The following is a 12789-nucleotide window of genomic DNA, read 5'->3' as shown; positions in this document are numbered from 1 at the left end:
ACTTCGGCCCAGCTTCCCCCTCCCACCCCATGTCCTCAGGTCCACTCTCTATGTCTACCTCTTTATTTCTGCCCTGAAACTAGGTTCATCAGTACCATTTTTTTTTTAAGATTCCATATATATGTGTTAGCATGCAGTATTTGTTTCTCTCTTTCCTAACAGGTATCTTTAACTTAATATGATGGAAACTGATCACAATTTCACCTCCCCCCAAAATACCTCCTCAATCTTTCCCTCTCAGGCCAAAACCTGGAGTCATTCTTTAGTTCTCTTTTTCTCTCACACCAACATTCAAGCAGTCAGCAAATCTTGTATCATCTCTACCTCAAACACGTAACACTAATTTGGCCCCTTCTCACCACCTCCACGGCTCTCAACTTGGTCCGAGCCACCACATCTCCCTCTGAGACGACCGCGTTAGCCTCCTAACTCATCACATACACTTTATCCCCCAAATCAGAATGATCCTTTAAAACTGTAAGTTAGGTCACATCGTTCACCTGCTCAAACCGCCCCCCGCGGTTTTCTATGTCACTCAGAATAAAATCCAAAATCCTTCCCATCCCCTAGAAGAGTCGGATGTAATCTGGGCCTCCACCTCCCTGGTCTGGAGCCCTCCCGCTTCCCCGCCAGCCACACCTCACCACGCTCACGGCTCCAGCCACGCAGGCCTGGCTCCTCTCCCCTGAATGTGCCAAGCACCCCCCTCCACTCCTCCCCTAGGTCTTCCCTGTCTGCTCGACCATCTTCCGCCGGATACCTGCTTGACTTTCTCCCTCCCGTCAAATGTCATCTCCTCTGCGGAGATGTGGTACGCGGGCCTCTCACTGTTGTGGCCTCTCCCGTTGCGGGGCACAGGAGACCTCTGCGGCATAGATAGTTTTACCTATTGTTATCGGGGGTCCTAGCCAGATGTAGATGGAACACCCATCTTTGAAAAGATCTTTTTGTGATGGTATTCACAGAGGAAACCAAGAATAGGTTCTAAGGCCTCAAGGACTAGCAACGCTGGGAGGCTGACACCACCCTTGCTCACCCTTACTGCTGAATGAGCAAGGCAAGGAAATGGTGCTACCAGAGCCCTTCTGAGAGCTGGAGCCGTGGGTGTGAGAGTGCCTGGTGGAGCTGTGGCTATAGGAGAACAGTCACTGCAGAGCTCTGGCGGAGCAGGGAGCACAAAGAACATGGGCCCGCCCTTCCCCACCCTCGGCTCTCCTCCTGGTGTACCCTTTTGGCCAAAGCCAAGCGGGAGTCAGAGGGCCAGGGAGCCCTGGCGATACAGTCCGTGGAGTTTAGGCACAAGAGCACGGAGCAGGGCAGAGAAGGACAGAGAGCAGATGTGGGATAAATGAAGGTACTCAACACATCAGTATTTCTCGCTCCTCTCCTTCCAGGCACAAGGTAGGTCCCCACATTCCCTGCTACCCCTGAAGTCAAGTACAGCATGCAACTTGCCTTGGCCAGTGTCACTTCCAGACATAAGGCTTCATGTTCCCCCTTCCAGCTCCTATAATGACCAGGGACAGTCCAGAGGATGAAGACAGTCAGCCTGGGTTCCAGAGTGATAAAGATGTGGAGTAGAATCCCCGCTGTCCCGCAGCAGACAAGCAGCATATGAGCAAAAGGAAGCCCCTGAGATTTGGGAGTTGTTCTGTTATTGCACTTTCACCTAGTTTATCCTGATCCACTTCTTCTGCTGAAATAGCAACCTGCCTCACCATGATACCTTCCTCTGTCTTGCTTTCCTCATCCAATGGATCACCATCTGATAAACTGCGGTATTTATCAGTTGTCTGTCTCCCTCCTCTCATATATAAACCATGGGGGCAGGACTTTGGTTCACTACCAATTCTCAGCACCTAGAGCAGCACCTGGTTGAGAGCAGATGCTAAAATTCTTTGTCAAATAGATGAATGAATAAATGAGCGCATAATGACTAACATATATTATTAGTTATGTCCTAGACACATTCTCAGGAATGATGTCTAGGTGATTCTGAGGAAGCGAAAGATTAAACAATTCACTAAGGTCACCTGGTTTAAGTCATGGAGTGGGTTGTGAAGGCATTTTGACTCCAGAGCCCAAGCCTGTGACCACTTTGCCACTTCCCAGTATGAAGGCGGCTTGGTGGGGAAGCACAGGAGAAGCCATTCTGGCCAGAGACTGGAGAGGGCCAGGCAGCCTACCTACTGCAAAGTGTTAGTTACTGCTGGAGCCAAGAGTGACAACCGATAAACTACACAGGGTAACAGGGAAAACTAAAACTATGTTGGCTGTGTAAAAATAATGCTAATTACAGTCATTTATGTGAATTGCTTACCATTTCTGCCTAATTACCACGCAGCACAACAATTATGTAGATCTTTAACTAATGTCAACCTAACTTTCCTGGAAGTTTTATTTGATTATAACTGTAAAAGCTAAAAAACAAGAGCCTAGTCCATCCATGAGTTGCTTGCTCATGGAGACTGGCTCTCTGCCCAGAATTTAAAATTAGAGAGGAATTACCTTGTCTTTACCAGCCACTGCCTGTATTGTTAGTGATCTTCCAGGTATAAGCGTTTCATCTGGACTAGAAACTCCTTGAGGCTGGTACTATCTCATTTTTCCTGGTATCATTATCCCCTCCCCACTTGAAGCCCAGCTCAGCCCTGAACAGAGGGGGGCTCCTACACCATTGTTCATCTGTTGGAGCTCTGTCTTTGGAAGAGATGGTCCTGCCTCATGTGCCTCTGAGTCTCTTCTCATTGCCTGGAGGCTGAGGAGTGAGATTGGCTGAAGGGTGCCATGTCTATACCAGCTGTGACCATGGCAAGAGACTTTCCTGAGCCCTGTAACAGGCCTTCAGAAGAAGTAGGGCAAAGGGTGAGATAGAACGCTTAGTGGCCTAGGGATAGCTGAGAAGAATCCAGGAAATGTTATAACAGAGAGCGCCAGCTGTCTGCCTAGTATCTACTCTCTTTCTTGAGTGAAGAGAGTTTTAGCTGGGCACATGGCAGCCCAGATAAAGGCCATATTCCCAGGATCATTTGCAGTGAGGTGTGGCTAATGGTATGTCAGCAAAAGTGATGTATGTAAGTATAAGACCATGACTTCAAAAGGAAAGGAGTGAACCTCCCCCTCCTCTTTCCCCTCTTTCCTCTGCCTGGGTACAGGCAGGACGTTAGAACTCAGGCAAGCCTCCCTGGACCCAGGATGGAATGCAGATGTTGACATGCTGGAGCAGCAAGATCAAAGGAGCCTGGATGGTCAGAACCCTGGGGCTGCAGTACCACACCACTGCAGAGCGGTACAACCACCCACACTCATGCAATAGATGTATATCACTGTCAAAGCACAGCAAATAGTAAAATGTAGTAAAATAATTAGGGAGTGGTGAGTTTTGAGTATTCATGGCCTTTGTTTTTAGGATAGTTTCTTCCTTTTTAAGTTTATATAATTAACTTGTTAATGATGGCTATGCTTAACAACCAGCTCGTAAGAATTCTGAAACTTTGTGCCAGCTCCGGCTTCAGGTCTTTGTCAGACTAGCAAAACCTGCATCCTAACTGATACAAAGGTAATGCAGGAAGTGGGAGGTGGGTTTGAGATCATATTCTCAGATGTTTGTGATATGTAACTCTGCCCATGGCTGACCCAGGGCTGCCTGAAAAATTACGTTGCTCCAGGGATAACTTCGAACCAAAAATTCTAAAGCTTCTATCAGTTATTATTGAAAAAACTTATTGTAGCCTAGCCTAACTCCAAATTGAACATACCCACGTCTGTGGAGGGCCATGGTTCTAGATGATGGCTAAGGCCCTTCCTGCCCAAAGCCTGGTGCTCCTACACAGCCCAGTAGAGCATTTCTGCCTCTTTCCCACCTGCCTCTCTTGGGACCTTCTCTTGCCAGTTTAAGGGCAGAGAGGACATCTCTGGTGAGAGGCATAGGGCCCGATCTAACCTCTCACTTTTGCCAATATAGGATGAAAGGCAAGTAAGTCATTGATTCAATAAATCTGCACAGATTAAGTGGAACAATACACATCTCAGTGTAATGTGCTCTGTAGAATCCTATGTTGTTGGAAGGAAGGAAGGAAGGAAGGAAGGAGGAAAGAAAGAGGGAGGGAGGGAGGGAGGGAGAAAGAAAGGAAGAAGGAAAGGTATCTATATATGCTGTATATATGCTTGTCTGAGCCAAGAGAAAGGTGTGGAAGGACACCCACCAAACAGGCAATCTCCTCGGTTACCTGAGAAAATAGAACAGGCTGGGGGGAGGGTAACTTTTCTTTATATGCATCTGTATTATCCAGATTAATGTAGCAAGTATTACTTTTAACTTGTTATTTTATTTTTTTTAATTTTATTTGTTTTATTTTTTGGCTGTGTTGGGTCTCTGTTGCTGCACACGGGCTTTTCTCTGATTGAGGCGAGCGGGGGCTACTCTTCCTTGCGGTGTGCGGGCTTCTCATTGCAGCGGCTTCTCTTGCTGTGGAGCACGGGCTCTAGGCGCGCGGGCTTCAGTAGTTGTGGCAATGTGGGCTCGGTAGTTGGGGCTCGCGGGCTCTAGAGCGCAGGCTCAGTAGTTGTGGCGCACGGGCTTAGTTGCTCCGTGCCATGTGGGATCTTCCTGGACCAGGGCTCGAACCCGTGTCCCCTGCATTGGCAGGCGGATTCTTAACCACTGCACCACCAGGGAAGCCCCTAACTTGTTATCTTAAAGCACAAAAAATATGATATGAAATACTGTACACGAGTTAAAAGTGAACGAACTAGAGCTATAGTACATCAACATGAATAAATTTCAAACGGTAATTTTGAGCAAAAGAGCAAAGCTAAGGAATAATACCTACATTATGAAAATAATTACATAAAGTATTAAAACAAAAAATTATATTATATATTGTTTATGGATACATTTATACAAAGCAATAGTATATAAGAATATACATGGGGGGGCTTCCCTGGTGGTGCAGTGGTTAAGAATCCGCCTGCCAATGCAGTGAACACAGGTTCGAGCCCTGGTCCGCGAAGATCCCAAATGCCATGGAGCAACTAAGCCCGTGCGCCACAACTACTGAGCCTGCACTCTAGATCCCGCGAGCCACAACTACGGAGCCTGCGAGCCACAACTACTGAAGCCCACGCGCCTAGAGCCCGTGCTCTGCAGCAAGAGAAGCCGCCGCAATGAGAAGCCCGCACACCGCAAGGAAGAGTAGCCCCCGCTCGCCGCAATCAGAGAAAGCCCGCGTGCAGCAACGAAGACCCAACGCAGCCAAAAATAAATAAATAAATACATTTTTTTAAAAAAAGAATATACATGGGGATAATAAACCCAAATTCACATTAACAAGGGAATGAGATCTGAAGAAATATATAGATTCTTTCAGCTGATCTGCAGTGCATTTGTGGTGTATGTTTTCAGGTAATACGGCAAATGTTAAGATTTGATAAAGTTAGATGGTAGATACACAGATGTTCTTTATCAAATTCTTTATATTTGAATGCTTGAAATATTCCATAATAAAAATTACCTTAATTTTAATTTAAAAAATGTATTCACGGAGATAAATTTAATAAGAAGAAAATGTGCACATTATACATATGTCCATCAAAGTAAGTATCTCATTGTGTTGTCTTTACATAGCTGTATTTCCCATATCACCATTAGATTGTGAGTCTCTGAGAGCAGTGACTATATATTTCAATCCATCTACAGAACCCATGCTAATCCCTGGTCCAACATCTCTTGTGCCCCTGTTATATACCATATGTTCTACTAGACTCTAGGAATACAAAAAGGTCATTCAGAATCACCCCCTGCTTTTGAGAATCTTACACCTTGCAGGAGAGACGGATGAATAACTAACTGTAATTCACCAGGCTTGCTCTATGTTACACACATCGACCTGGCAGTGCGTCTTCTGCCCATAAAGTGGCAAACAGCCGTGGAGAGGCAGCATGTGGGGGGAGCTCACCTCCCAGCTCCCTGGCCCACAGACATGGGACCTGAGTAAATTACACAACTTCTCTAAGTCCTATTCACGCACCAACTCTTCACAGAGCTTTAAGTAGTTAAGAAGATAATCTCATTGAAAACACCTGGTACTGTGACAGGGCAGCCAGGGCTCAATAACTGTTAGAACAGGTGCAGCAAGAACAGGTGCAGCAACTGAGGCTCAAGAAAGGTGAATGATTCATCCCAGATCAAACTACAGGGGGTGACGGATCCAGGATTCCAAACCAGGTGTGTGTTCCCAAAGGTGCCTCAGACACAGTAAGTTTCCTGGGTGCTCAGTAAATGCTTATTGAATTGAGACTTCATGTCCAGCTTAAAGTCAAGTCTTTAAGCATGGAATCATTTAAAGCATTTAACTGTTATGGCGATCATAACAGTTAGGAAGGTCAAGACAGAGAGGTCCACGGACTCCAAGACCTCACAGCAGGTGGGGCTGTCTCCAGGTCTCCCTCCTTCCACCACAGCTCACCTCCCAGGTCCACAGGCGCTCTTCTGCTCTCCCTGGATGGCACAGCTCCCTGCACACTAGCTCCTGACACTGGTGACCACTCCTCTCTCATCAAATCCATCCTCCCGGGGCGTTCGAGACACAACTTGCTCCTGGTTTCCTCCTACTTGACTGTCAGCACCCTCCCATCTCCTGCCTGGATGTCTCCTTCTCTACCCATGTGGTATTTTGCGTGGCTTTGGGGAACTGTGGACATCCTTGTGCCTCTGGAAATCCAGATCAGGCTAGGGTGGGGGCCTGGAGAGAACACCTGGAAGGGCCAGGTTATGTCACCAGAACAGAAAAGGCTCCACTGAGAGAAATGGGACATCTACCGTGTACCTAGTGGTGTTCTTGGCTTACACCATTTCACTGAATCCTCTGACTAATCTTATGAGATAGACTTGATTATTCTTCTGTTTCACAGATGAGGAAACTACCACTAAGCAAAGTCAGAGTTCTGGCCCAAAGTCACAGAGTAAGAGGTAGAAGGGTTATGTCACCAGAACAGAAAAGGCTCCACTGAGAGAAATGGGACATCTACCGTGTACCTAGTGGTGTTCTTGGCTTACACCATTTCACTGAATCCTCTGACTAATCTTATGAGATAGACTTGATTATTCTTCTGTTTCACAGATGAGGAAACTACCACTAAGCAAAGTCAGAGTTCTGGCCCAAAGTCACAGAGTAAGAGGTAGAAGCCGGGGTTTGAACTCCTGAGGCCAAGACTTACCCACTGTGCAACTGCCTCTTTGGAACAGGATATACAGCATATCCACAGCACTGGTGAGTACTCAGTTTGACATAAACCTGCAAGATGGAGGAAATAAATCTGCACACGAATTTACCTTCTTGCATTAACATTCAAGTTCAATTGTTTGTGGCCCAAACCCTGAGCAGTTGGGTCTAGAGTCTACAGTCACATTCCCAACCCCTTCCTTCTGAATTTTCATTTGAAAATTTATCAACTGCTTCCATGTCGCTGCATATGCCATTGATCATATTGAGCTTTCCGGGTTTTTTTCTGGACATTTTTCTCCACAGTCTCAGATGCCCCTTTAAAGTCTTTGAGATGGGTTTGGCAAGCATCCAGGCCAAAACCCACACTTCCTGGGTTTTCACTCCATCCCTGCCAGCAACCCATCCCTCTAGTGTGTTAAGTCCACTGATCTCATACTTCAAAACCCTCCCCAGAGCCAGCTGCGCACGTCCCACAGCCCCCCTCTCTCTTCCAAGGTCACAACCTTCGACAGGAAGGAGGGATGAAAACACATCGTTTTCAAGTCCTCAAGTCCTTCTATCTCCTGCTCAAAATGTCAAAGTCTGTGGAGACACGTTCAAGGTTGTCTTTTACTCTGACTAGATCATTTCTCCTGTGTGAGTCAGCAGAAGTGGGCAGTTGTGTGAGACCCGAACCAGCAGGCTAAACCCTGTCACTGCCCAAATTAAACGAGATGATGAAGATGCGTGTTGTGTAAGTGGTAGAACGCTAGTCAGACGTTAGATGGTGGCGGTTATTTGGGACGAGTTATCGAGGAAGAGGGCGCATATCTCCTTTTTAGTCTTGGCTGATCAGACACAGCTGACTTTGTACCTCAGGGGAGGGGTCACAACCCCACCTCCAGGGAGCCCACCAGGATACCGCCTGCCTTCCAGACAGTGCCTAAGGACAATGTTCTTCTGGGGGAGCCTCTGTTCAGCCAGGTCAACACAGCTGCTCTTGGATGCGCCTTTGTCAGCTCTGATTTGTAACTCTGAGGCCCTTGGGCTCTGGCACCAAAGACCTGCCCCTCCCATCACTGGCTATCTGGCCCAGACCTTCCCACCCAAGGGTTTCTTGCTTTTTGCTTTTCTTCACGTGTTTGCAAAATAACAAATGCAGTTAACATTTATAAAACAATGTACATATTTTATCTCATTTGATCCTTGCACCTGTGTTGTGACATCATTAATACATTCTGTTTTGGAAAACTGAGGCTGAGAAAGGATAATTGCCTTATTTATTTATTTATTTATTTATTTTAGCTGCACAGTTTGCGGGATCTTAGTCCCCAACCAGGGCTTGCACTCATGCCCTTGGCAATGAAAGCATGGAGTCCTAACCACTGGGCCACGAGGGAATTCCCTAATTGCTTTTATTAAAGCCCCAAGATAATATGTGGCAGAGCTGAGATTTGAACCCGTGGCTATATCATGTAACAGCCCATTCTCTTAATCATTTTGTCAACCCCCCTCATCCTCATCACTTAAAAGCTAGGAACACAAACAGTTTACAACTTAGAACTAAGCACTTGCACTTTATGCTGGAATACTGGGAAGGGGGCAAGCTGCCCTGCTCACACTACAGGCCTCACTTAGGTAGCTCACAAAACATCTGATGCTTCTCAGACTTTCAAGTACATAGGAATCACCTGGGGGTCTGGTCCAAGTGCAGATTTTGAGTCTAGGTTCGGGTGAGCCTGAGAGTCAGAGTTCTAACAGGCGCCCTGGCAATGCCATGCTGCTGCTCTGAGGACCACACTCCAAGTAGGAGGCTCTAGAATCTGGTGCTCTGACTCACCCGGCTGTGAGTGACTGCTCAGACCATCCCAAAGGCCGGCTCGGGAGGGGCTTTCTGGGCTGAAGGTACAGCAAGAGCAGAGGCACTGAATCCTGACTGTGTGGGGAGCAAAGTATGCCAGGCAATCAGCAGAGCTGGGACCCAGGGCATGTGGGAGAATGCAGTAGAACACAAGTCTTAGAAAACAAGTCTGGAAGGAAAATTTGGAGTTAAACTGTGAAGAGCCTTGAATATGATGCTAAGACATTTAAGAATCCAAATTTACATTTCTTTTTAACCACACCTCTTTTATGGTGAAATTATCCATTTCTAGCTTCTTAATACCTATCCTCCTTATTAGAAATAAGGAGTGCAGTCTCTGAATCATCTTTTTATGCCCTAAAATGCCTTGCACCTGGATCTTCAGTAAAGACCAGAGAATGGGGAACACCGGAGTTCTCTGAAAGGAGATATGATGGGACTCAGTATGTGCCTCAGGCATTAGGAATGGTGGACTGGAGATGCGGAGATGTGTTAAGAGACTATCCCAACATTCCAGGGTTGGGATGATGAGGCTGGAACAGAGACAATGACTGGGGGGATGGATAGAAAGGGGGGAGGCACTCTAGAGGCAATTGATCAGACTGCACACTGGTTATTCTCCACTGCTGCCCTCCCCTCCCCCCATCCCTCTGGCTCTCTTTGCCCTGTGCTGCTCTCCAGAAGACTGACCCCTGTGGGCTGCACCATCCAGGCCACCTTCCCTTCTGCTTCCAGTTGAGTTCAGCCAATGAGAGGCACCAGTAGCAGACTGTAGAAGGAAGAAATAGAGGACAGAGGTCGAGGTCTGTCTTTCCACACCCCCTATGCCCTCACTTCTTCCCTACCTCACTGAGGTCTTGGCAGGTTGTACTCATCCATGGCCAAAGCTTCAGTAGGGCGGTTCCTCTTCCATGGTGCCGGCTGGGGGGCCACACTCTGTAAGGTGCGGATGCTATCCTGCAAGATGAGGTACCCTGGCCAATGTGTATTCTTTCCCCTTAAGTCAGATAACCCAGGTCCCTGAACCAAGAGGCAAAGGTAAGAATGACTCCTCTTACGGCCCAATAACCCACTTTAGGGATTTTTTTCCTTCCCTTGGGCTCAGTGGTGGTGACACACACCACTCAGGCTATGCCCCACTTCTCTTGGCCCACCTGAGACACCCCGAAGTGGGGCAGGCAGATCCTAGCATGCCATAAGGGCCAAGTGCACACCTCTCTTCTTCTCTGCCAAAGGGCTTTCTCCAGCACTGTGGGAGCTTGTTCCACCACAGACACATCTAGAAGTCAAGGTCGAAACCTCTACCAATGGTGGATGGGAGTCCCAGCCCCAGCCTCCCTGTTCTCTGGTAGGATCATTCTGAAGTGTGTTTCACACTGTTTCTCAGAGTCTCCAGCAGGACCAAGCCCAGTGGCCACAGTCATTTGATCATTAATTCACCTTTCATTGGCTCTTCTCCCTTCCTTGTCTCATTTCCCCACACCCTCACTCATGTTTTCTGAGATCACCTTCCAGATAAACTACCTACACCCTAGTCCTTGTCCCAAGGTCAGCTTTCGGAGGAACCCAAAATAAGATAGTGCATTTGGAGCAAGGCTGCCACCAGAGAACACACTCTGAGCTACATTTGGCTATTTGGAGCTCTTCCTGGATGGTCAGAGAAGGAGATGATTAATGAATTAATTTAATGAAAACAAGAGGAAGTTGGTTGCTGCTACATGGGGCAAAAGGGACTAAGACTGCAATTGAGAGGATTCCCTGGGACATCTCTCAGTGCTCCCATGGCCAGTAATAAGGGCCAATGGGAAGCCATGGCAACCCAGTAAAGATGGGACCACTAAAATTGTGGATCCTGCAAAAATGAAGGTTGGGATCATCCACCAGGTGCCCAACAGTCAAGGTGCGGGCAGGGGCTTGGGGGAACACAAAATGAGTGGTGGAAAAAGAAAAGCTTTATGTTGTTTCTTTCCCCTACTTTTTTTCTGCTGCTTTATATGAAGAGCAATGGCCAACATGATAGCTTTCGGGATTGGAGTGTTATTGCATCAACATCATCCTATGATGATAGAGGGGTTCAAGAGACTCGGGGCTTTTCCTGTGTTGGAGAAACACACATTTCTTCACTAACTAAAGGACAAGAAAGATGCCGTGACAAACAGGTTACACTGCGCTGATTATTCTCGATTTGTCCCCCAAATCCCTTCCCCACCCTGTTCTGCGCTGACCTCAGAGGCTGGCCGCCATGGGCTGCTATGCTTGGCATCCTGCCCTCCCATTTCTGGTTCAACCAACACAAGGCACCAGCAGATGTGAGGGCAGGCGAGAGAGATGCTTGGGTATTCATTTCTCTGCTCCCTCCACGTCTTGCCACAGTTTGGGAAATGCAGCGGCTGCATTTCTACAAGCCTCTGACTGGTGACCCCTCCGCCAGGCTCCAGCTCTTCCGCGGGCTCCAGCACTGTGGCTCCTTGGAGGCCTGGAGGTGGTAACAGCTTCCAGACCTCACTTGTCCCTGATGGGTCACCATTCGTGTGGATTCCCTGAACCCCGTCCACACAGAAATAGAACCTTTATTAAACTTCCTTTAGTTAAACCATCTCTTTCCTACTGGGAACTGGGCTGATCAAGACAGGGGGTGAAAAGCAAGTGGAGAGAAAGGAGGAGGAGGAAGAGGGGATGAGGATGGCCGAGGTTTCCAACCATCAGCTGGAGGGGACACTGCAGAGCAGGTTTGTCTGATACACGCTTTCAACCACATCCCATGTGATATCAGCTTCCTATTCTCCCTAAAACTTTTTCTGCAGTCACTCAGGCAGATTTGAGTTTTGCCTGAAAAGTCTTCTTAGAAGAGGTAGGTGGCACCTTAGGCTTGCAAAGTTAAATAAAAATTACTAGCCATTAAAAAAAAGGAAGAGGTAGGGGCTTCCCTGGTGGCGCAGTGGTTGAGAGTCCGCCTGCCGATGCAGGGGACACGGGTTCGTGCCCCGGTCCGGGAAGATCCCACATGCCGCGGAGCGGCTGGGCCCGTGAGCCATGGCCGCTGAGCCTGCGCGTCCGGAGCCTGTGCTCCGCAACGGGAGAGGCCACAACAGTGAGAGGCCCACGTACTGAAAAAAAAAAAAAAAGGAAGAGGTAGGTGGCTTCTAAAAGAAAGAAACAAAGCAGTAAAATGGAAGCACATGGGGTCACATTTACTCTGACTCGGCCCCATTGAGGTTATCATGGAGGGCTGAGATGCTGTGTCCACAGAAGGTACCTAAGTGGGTGACATTGCATTTCCTTCCCCTCCCAGACAACTGAGAGTGTCCATCGCCAGTCCAGCTCCAAGCTTCAGCCCGAGGATAGCAGTAGCAGTTCATATTAGACACTGTTTATTCAAAGACATTAGTGGTTGTGCGAGCCATGCACCTGTTTGTTCTTAGACCAATGCCCTGCTCTGTTCTGCATCACAGAAGACTCATTTTGCAGGTTCCTTTGCCCTCGAGCAGGCTCAGACAATGGGGGCATCTCACCGAAGCTTCTGCTCTCCACTGCAGCCATGTCTCTGTCCTGGGGGTCAGGGTTTTCATATTTGGATTCAAAGGTTCTTGTGCTGGTGACCTGATTTGCCTAGTTCAAAGCTCACTCAGGACCTAAGACACAGCAGCTACCAGGCCTGGAAGGAAGGCCTCTCTTTTTTTTTTTTTTTTTTTTTCAGTACGCGGGCCTCTCACTGTTGTGGCC

This window comes from Physeter macrocephalus, chromosome 4, assembly GCF_002837175.3.
Source record: "Physeter macrocephalus isolate SW-GA chromosome 4, ASM283717v5, whole genome shotgun sequence".
Lineage (NCBI taxonomy): Eukaryota > Metazoa > Chordata > Mammalia > Artiodactyla > Physeteridae > Physeter > Physeter macrocephalus.
Note: the sequence above shows the minus strand (reverse complement) of the source record.